This window comes from Arachis ipaensis, chromosome B5, assembly GCF_059453495.1.
Source record: "Arachis ipaensis isolate K30076 ecotype BB chromosome B5, ASM5945349v1, whole genome shotgun sequence".
NCBI lineage: Eukaryota > Viridiplantae > Streptophyta > Magnoliopsida > Fabales > Fabaceae > Arachis > Arachis ipaensis.
Genome location: NC_142440.1, coordinates 80,824,712 through 80,833,524, shown reverse-complemented (window position 1 = coordinate 80,833,524; position 8,813 = coordinate 80,824,712). Strand labels below are relative to the sequence as shown.

General features: G+C 35.7%; 1 non-coding gene across 1 annotated transcript; it reads left to right on the top strand.

Annotated features, from left to right (window-relative positions):
- The first annotated feature begins 454 nt into the window (after positions 1-454).
- Positions 455-558, top strand: LOC148564753 (small nucleolar RNA R71). The gene has a single exon (XR_015885025.1). It is a non-coding gene; the product is annotated as a small nucleolar RNA R71 (small nucleolar RNA).
- Positions 559-8,813: the final 8,255 nt, after the last annotated feature.

Genomic DNA, 8,813 nt, shown 5'->3' with positions numbered 1-8,813 from the left:
CTTCGATGAGAAATTTGGATGATTCCTCCATGAAGGATTATAGGTGTTTCCATAGGATTCTCCCATGTAATTCACCTCTTCCATTGCAGGATTCTCAGTGTCATAAGCTTATTCTTTAGAGGAAGCTTCTTTAGTACTACAGGAAGCAGCTTGCATTCCAGTCAAACTCTGAGAAATCATATTGACTTGCTGAGTCAATATTTTGTTTTGAGCTAATATGGCATTCAGAGTATCAATCCCCATAACTTCTTTCTTCTGAGTTGCCCCATTATTCACAGGATTCCTTTCAGAAGTGTACATGAACTGGTTATTTACAACAATTTCAATGAGTTCCTGGGCTTCTGCAGGCGTCTTCTTCAGATGAAGAGATCCTCCAGCAGAGTGGTCCAATGACATCTTGGACAATTCAGACAGACCATCATAGAATATACATATGATGCTCCATTCTGAAAACATGTCAGAAGGACACCTTCTGATCAATTGCTTGTATCTTTCCCAAGCTTCATAGAGGGATTCACCTTCCTTCTGTCTGAAGGTTTGGACTTCCACTCTAAGCTTACTCAACTTTTGAGGTGGAAAGAATTTGGCCAAGAAAGCATTGACCAGCTTTTCCCAAGAGTTCAGGCTATCTTTAGGTTGTGAGTCCAACCATGTCTTAGCTCTATCTCTTACAGCAAAGGGGAAAAGCATAAGTTTGTGGACCTCAGGATTAATCCCATTGGTCTTAATAGTGTCACAGATTTGCAAGAATTCAGCTAAAAACTGATGAGGATCTTCCAATGGAAGTCCATGAAACTTGCAATTCTGCTACATTAGAGAAACTAATTGAGGCTTAAGCTCAAAGTTGTTTGCTCTAATTACAGGAATTGAGATGCTCCTTCCACAGAAGTCAGAAGAGGGTGCAATAAAGTCACCAAGCATCTTCCTTGCATCTCCACCATTATTGTTGGGTTCGGCCATCTCTTCTTTTTTTTCGAAAAATTCTGTCAGGTCCTCTCCAGAGTGTTGCGCTTTAGCTTCTCTTAGCGTCCTCTTTAGAGTCCTTTCAGGTTCCGGATCAGCTTCAACAAGAATGTTCTTATCCTTGCTTCTACTCATATGAAAAATAAGAGAACAGAAAAGAATAGGAATCCTCTATGTCACAGTATAGGGATTTCTTTTTGTGAGTAGAAGAAGAGAAGAGTAGAAGAATGAGAAGAGAAAAATTCAAACACAGAGAGAGGGAGAAGGTTCAAATTTTAAGAAGAAAAGAAGTGTTAGTGATTAAATAAATAAATAGAAAGAGATGAGAGAGAGTTTTTAAAAATATTTAAAAAAAGAAAAATGTTTTTGTTTTATTTTAATTATTAGTTAAAATTCGAAATTAATAAAAGGAATAAAATAAAATTAAAATTGGAATTTAAAATAATTAGTTAATTAAAAAGAATTTTGAAAAAGGGGTTAGTAGTTTTCGAAAATTAGAGAGAGAGAGAAAGGTAGTTAGGTGGTTTTGAAAAAGATATGATTGAAATAGTAAACTTTTAAAATCAAACAAAAAGTCATGTAGTTAATTGAAAAAGATTTGAAAATCAATTTTGAAAGCGAGTAATGAAGATTGGGTGATTGTCACGGGTCACCCCTTCATTCTGAATTAACTGAATTAAGTACGAGAATATATCTTGGAGAAGAAGTAGTCGTGAATTGAATAGAAAAACAGTAGTAATTGCATTAATTCATGAAGAACAGCAGAGCTCCACACCTTAATCTATGCGGTGTAGAAAATCCACCGTAGAAAATACATAAGTGAAAGGTCTAGGCATGGCCGTGAGGCCAGCCTCCAAACATGTATAATGGTCTATGATCAAAGTGATCAAAAAATATTCCAAGGATTTAAAAGATATAAAATAAGTCTCTAAAAGTAGTTTTTATACTAAACTAGTAACTAGGGTTTACAGAAAATGAGTAACTAAGTGCAGATAGTGCAGAAATCCACTTCCGAGGCCCACTTGGTGTGTGCTTGGGCTGAGCATTGAAGCTTTTTCGTGCTTAGGCTGTTCCTGGAGTTAAACGCAAGCTTTGGTGCCAGTTTGGGCATTTACACCAAGATGTTTTAAGCTGACTTTGAACGCCAATTTAGGCCATCAAATCTCGAGCAAAGTATGGACTCTTATATATAGCTGGAAAGCCCAAGATGTCTACTTTCCAACGCAATTGAGAGCGCGCCAATTGGGCTTCTGTAGCTCTAGAAAATCCACTTCGAGTGCAGAAGGGTCAGAATCCAACAGCATCTGTAGTCCTTTTTCAGCCTTTGAATAAGATTTTTGCTCAGGTCCTTGAATTTTAGCCTGAAAATACCTGAAATCACAGAAAAACACACAACTCATAGTAAAATCCAGAAATATAATTTTTGAATAAAAACTAATAAAAATATAATAAAAGGTAACTAAAATACACTAAAAACAATGTAAAAACAATGCCAAAAAGGGTATAAATTATCCGCTCATCAAGGTTTCCACTTTCCATTGTAGAAAGGACATGTCTGTATTTGTTATACTAAAGCTTGGCTGGCCATTTGGCCATGTCTAATTCTTTTGGACCGAAGCTTTAGAATAGCATTGCATGAATCCTGGAATTCTTATTAAAAATTATTGAATTTCTTATTTCTCTTTTTCCAAAATAATTTCGAAAAATATACCAAAAAATTAATAAAATCATAAAAACCAAAAAAAAAATTTTATGTTTCTTGTTTGAGTCTTGTGTCAAATTTTAAGTTTGGTGTCAATTGCATATTTTTAATTTTTCTTAAATTTTCGAAAATTCATCATGTGTTCTTTCTTGATCTTCAAGTTGTTCTTGATGATTTTCTTTGTTTAATCTTGTGATTTTCTTGTTTTGTGTATTTTGTTATTTTTCATATACATTTTCGAATTCTTTAGTGTCTAACCATTAAAAATTTCAATGTTTGGTGTCTTGCATATCTTTCTTTTCTTAAAAATTTTAAAAAATATGTTCTTGATGTTCATCATGATCTTCAAAGTGTTCTTGGTGTTCATCTTGACATTCAAAGTGTTCTTGCATGCATTATTTGTTTTGATCTTAAGTTTTTATGTTTTGTTTCATTTTGTTGTTTCTCTCTCTCCTCATTAAAAGTTCAAAAGTAAAAAAAAAATCTTTTCCTTATTCTTCTCATAATTTTCAAAATTTTGAGTTGGCTTCATAAAAAATTTTTAAAATTTAGTTGTTTCTTATTAGTCAAGTCAAAATTTCAATTTAAAAAAACTTTATCTTTTCAAATCTTTTTCAAAATTCAAATCTTTTTCATTTTTCTTCTTAATATTTTCAAATTTCTTAAATAAATTTTCAAAATCTTTTTCTTATTTTTATTTCATATTTTTGAAAACTTTACTAACAATAAATGTTTTGATTCAAAAATTTCAAGTTTGTTACTTTCTTGTTAAGAAAGGTTCAATCTTCAAATTCTAGAATCATATCTTTTAGTTTCTTGTTAGTCAAGTCATCAACTTTAATTTTAAAAATCAAATCTTTTTAATTTCTTTTTCAATTCTTTTTCAAAATAAACTTCAATCATATCTTTTTAAAATTTTAATTTCAAAATCTTTTTCTAACTTCTTATCTTTTCAAAATTTATTTTCAAATATTTTTCAATTAACCACTTGACTTGTTTGTTTTAATTTTAAAAAGTTTACTATTTCTTATCTTTTTCAAAACCACCTAACTACTTTTCTCTCTCATTAATTTCGAAAACTAACTAACAAATTTTAAAAAAATCTTTTTAATTAATTAATTTATTTAGTTTTCAATTTGCTTTTATTTCTTTTCTTAAAGTTCGAATTCTAACTTAATTAATTAATAAAAATAAAAACATTTTTCTTTCCCTCTTCTTAAAATTCGAATACTCTCTCTCATCTCTTTCTATTTATTTATTTAAGTACTAACACTTCTCTTCTACTATAATTCGAACCCTTCTCTATTCTCTCTGTTCGAATTACTCATCTCCTCTCTCATCTCATTCTTCTATTCTTCTATTCTTATACTCACATAAAGGAATCTTTATACTGTGACATAGAGGATTTCCATTCTCTCTTTGTTCTCTTCTTTTTCATATGAGCAGGAACAAGGATAAGGAAATTCTTGTTGAAGCTGATCCTGAACCTGAAAAGACTCTGAAGAGGAAGCTAAGAGAACTTAAAGCACAACACTCCGGAGAGGACCTTATAGAAAATTTAAAAAAAGAAGAAGACATGGCAACCGAACCCAACAATAATGGTGGAGATGCAAGGAAGGTGCTTGGTGACTTTACTACACCAACTTCTGACTTCTATGGAAGAAGCATCTCAATTCCTGCAATTGGAGCAAACAACTTTGAGCTTAAGCCTCAATTAGTCTCTCTAATGCAGCAGAATTGCAAGTTTCATGGACTTCCATTGGAAGATCCTCATCAATTCTTAGCTGAATTCTTGCAAATCTATGGCACTGTTAAAACCAATGGGGTTAATCCCGAGGTATTCAGACTTACACTTTTCCCCTTTGCTATAAGAGACAAAGCTAGGATATGGTTGGACTCAGAACCTAGAGAAAGCCTGAACTCTAGGGAAAAGTTGGTCAATGCTTTTTTGGCCATATTCTTTCCACCTCAAAATATGAGCAAGCTTAGAGTGGAATTCCAAACCTTCAGACAAAAGGAAGGTGAGTCCCTCTATGAAGCTTGGGAGGGATACAAGCAATTGATCAGAAGGTGTCCTTCCGACATGCTTTTAGAATGGAGCATCTTATGTATATTCTATGATGGTCTGTCTGAATTGTCCAAGATATCATTGGACCACTCTGCAGGTGGATCTCTTCATCTGAGGAAAACCCCTGTAGAAGCTCAGGAACTCATTGAGATGGTTGTAAATAACCAGTTCATGTACACTTCTGAAAGAAATCCTGTGAATAATGGGATGACTCAGAAGAAAGGAGTTCTTGAGATTGATACTCTGAATGCCATATTGGCTTAGAATAAAATATTGACTCAGCAAGTCAATATGATTTATCAGAATCTGACTGGAATGCAAGCTGCATCCGGCAGTACTAAAGAAGCCTCCTATGAAGGGGAAGCTTATGACCCTGAGAATCCTGCAATGAAAGAGGTGAATTACATGGGAGAATCTTATGGAAACACCTATAATCATTCATGGAAAAATCATCCAAATTTCTCATGGAAGGATCAGCAGAACCCTAATCAAGGCTTCAATAATAATAATGGTGGAAGAAATAGGTTTGGCAATAGCAAGCCTTTTCCATCATCTTCTCAGCAACAGACAGAGAATTCTAAGCAGAGCCTCTCTAACTTAGCAACCATAGTCTCTGATCTATCTAAGACCACTCTCAGTTTCATGACAGAAACAAGGTCCTCCATCAGAAATTTGGAAGCACAAGTGGGTCAGCTGAGTAAAAGAGTTACTGAAATCCCTTCTAGTACTCTCCCAAGGAATACAGAAGAGAATCCCAAAAGAGAGTGCAAGGCCATAACTATATCCAAAGTGGCCGAACCTGGAGAAAGTAAAAAGGCAGTGATTTCCAGTGAGGAAGACCTTGCTAGACGTCCACTAACCATTAAGGAGTCCCCTATTGAGGAACTAAAGGAATCTGAGGCTCATACAGAGACCATGGAGATTCTACTGAACTTATTGTTGCCATTCATGAGCTCTGATGAGTATTCTTCCTCTGAAGAGGATGAAGATATTGTTGAAGAGCAAGTAGCTCGTTATCTAGGAGCAATCATGAAACTGAATGCCTTGGTTCAATAGAAATTACCTCAGAAGAAACCGGATCCCGAAAAATTTTTAATACCTTGTACCATAGGCACCATGACCTTTGAGAAGGCTCTATGTGACCTGGGGTCAGGTATAAGCCTCATGCCACTCTCTGTAATGGAGAAACTAGGGATCTTTGAGGTATAAGCTGCAAGAATCTCACTGTAGATGGCAGACAAATCAATTAAACATGCTTATGGACTTGTAGAGGATGTCTTAGTGAAGGTTGAAGGCCTGTACATACCTGCTGACTTTATAATCCTAGACACTGGGAAGGATGAGGATGAATCCATCATCCTTGGAAGGCCCTTCCTAGCCACAGCATGAGCTGTGATTGATGTGGACAAAAGAGAGTTAGTCCTTTAATTGAATGAGGACTACTGGTGTGGGAAATCGTGATTCACACTTTTCACATCTCCGCACAACTAACCAGCAAGTGCACTGGGTCGTCCAAGTAATAAACCTTACGTGAGTAAGGGTCGATCCCACGGAGATTATCGGCTTGAAGCAAGCTATGATCATCTTGTAAATCTCATTCAGGCGGATTCAAATGGTTATGAGGTTTTGATAATTAAAATATAAATAAAACATAAAATAAAATAAAGATACTTATGTAATTCATTGGTGGGAATTTCAGATAAGCGTCTGGAGATGCTTTGTTGCTTCTGAACCTCTACTTTCCTATTGCCTTCCTCCAACCATGCGTGCTCCTTTCCATGGCAAGCTGTAGGATCCTCTCAGTAAAAATGGTGCTCTACGATTTTTGCACGGCTAATCAACTGTCAGATTTCTCGTCTCGGATGAAAAATACCAGGTACAGCTACCGCATCGCTAATCATCTGTCGGTTCCCGCTAGCGTCAGAATAGGATCCATTGATCCTTTTGCACATTGTCACTGCGCCCAACATTCACGGGTTTGAAGCTCGTCACAGTCATCCTTTCCCAGATCCTACTCGGAATACCACAGACAAGGTTTAGACTTTCCAGATCCCAAGAATGGCTGCCAATTGGTTCTAGCCTATACCACGAAGATACTAATCTAACAGACTCGGTCCATGTATTAGATATCTAAGAGAATATACTCCAGCTGTCGTCCAATGACTACGTTGAACATCATGTAGACCGCTTTGTGGTTGTCAGGTACGCGGATCTTAGCTAAGCGAGTAACGAAGATTAGGTGATTGTCACGGGTCACCCCTTCATTCTGACTTAACTGAATTAAGTACGAGAGTATATCTTGGAGAAGAAGTAGGTGTGAATTGAAAGAGAAAATAGTAGTAATTGCATTGATTCATGAAGAACAGCAGAGCTCCACACCTTAATCTATGAGGTGTAGAAATTCCACCGTTGAAAATACATAAGTGAAAATAGTCTAGGCATGGCCGAATGGCCATCCTCCAAAATGTAACATAAGATGATCTATGATCGCATGTTCCAAAATTGTGAATACAATAGTAAAAAGTGCTATTTATACTAAACTAGCTACTAGGGATTACAGAAAATAAGTAACTAAGTGCAGATAGTGCAGAAATCCACTTCCGGGGCCCACTTGGTGTGTGCTTGGGCTGAGCATTGAGCTTTACACGTGCATAGGCTGTTTCTGGAGTTAAACGCCAGCTTCGGTGCCAGTTTGGGCGTTTAACTCCAATTCTGGTGCCAGTTTGGGCGTTTTACGCTAGAAAGTTTTAGGCTGGCTTTGGACGCCAGTTTGGGCCATCAAATCGCGGAAAAAGTATGAACTATTATATATTGCTGGAAAGCCCAGGATGTCTACTTTCCAACGCAAATGAGTGCACGCCAATTTGGTTTTTGTAGCTCCAGAAAATCTACTTCGAGTGCAGGAGGGTCAGAATCCAACAGCATCTACAGTCCTTTTTCAGCCTCTGAATCAAATTTTTGCTCAGGTCCCTCAATTTCAACCAGAAAATACCTGAAATCATAGAAAAATACACAAACTCATAGTAAAGTCCATAAATGTGATTTTTGCATAAAAACTAATAAAAATATAATAAAAAGTAACTAAAATATACTAAAAACAATGAAAAAACAAATCCAAAAAGGGTATAAATTCCAAACTTATCAATGAACTTAGTTCCAATTAGATGAGCGGGGCTAGTAGCTTTTTTGCTTCTGAACAGTTTTGGCATCTCATTTTATCCTTTCAAGTTCAGAATGATTGGCATCCATAGGAATTTAGAATTCAGATAGTGTTATTGATTCTCTTAGTTCAGTATGTTGGTTCTTGAACACAGCTACTTTATGAGTCTTGGCCGTGACCTTAAGCCCTTTTTTTCCAGTATTACCACCGAATACATAAATGCCACAGATACATAACTGGGTGAACCTTTTCAGATTGTGACTCAGCTTTGCTAGAGTCCCCAGTTAGAGGTGCTCAGAGCTCTTAAGCATACTCTTTTTGCTTTGGACCACGACTTTAACCGCACAGTCTCAAGCTTTTCACTTGACACCTTCACGCCACAAGCACATGGTTAGGGACAGCTTGATTTAGCCGCTTAGGCTAGGATTTTATTCCTTTTGGCCCTCCTATCCATTAATGCTCAAAGCCTTGGATCCTTTTTACCCTTGCCTTTTAGTTTAAAGGGTTATTGGCTTTTTCTGCTTGCTTTTTCTTTTTTTCTTTCTCTTTATTTTTTTTTCTACAAGCTTTTGCTTTTCACTGCTTTTTCTTGCTTCAAGAATCAATTTTATGATTTTTCAGATTATCAATAACATTTCTCCTTTTTCATTATTCTTTCAAGAGCCAACAAGTTTAACTTTCATAAACAACAATATCAAAAATATGCACTGTTCAAGCATTCATTCAGAAAACAAAAAGTATTGCCACCACATCAAAATAATTAAACTAATTTCAAGATAGAATTCAAAATCATGCACTTCTTGTTCTTTTGCAAATAAAAAGTTTTTTCATTAAGAAAAGTGAAGGATTCATAGGACATTCATCGCTTTAAGACATAGACACTAGACACAAACATAAACAAAACATAAATCATATATTTC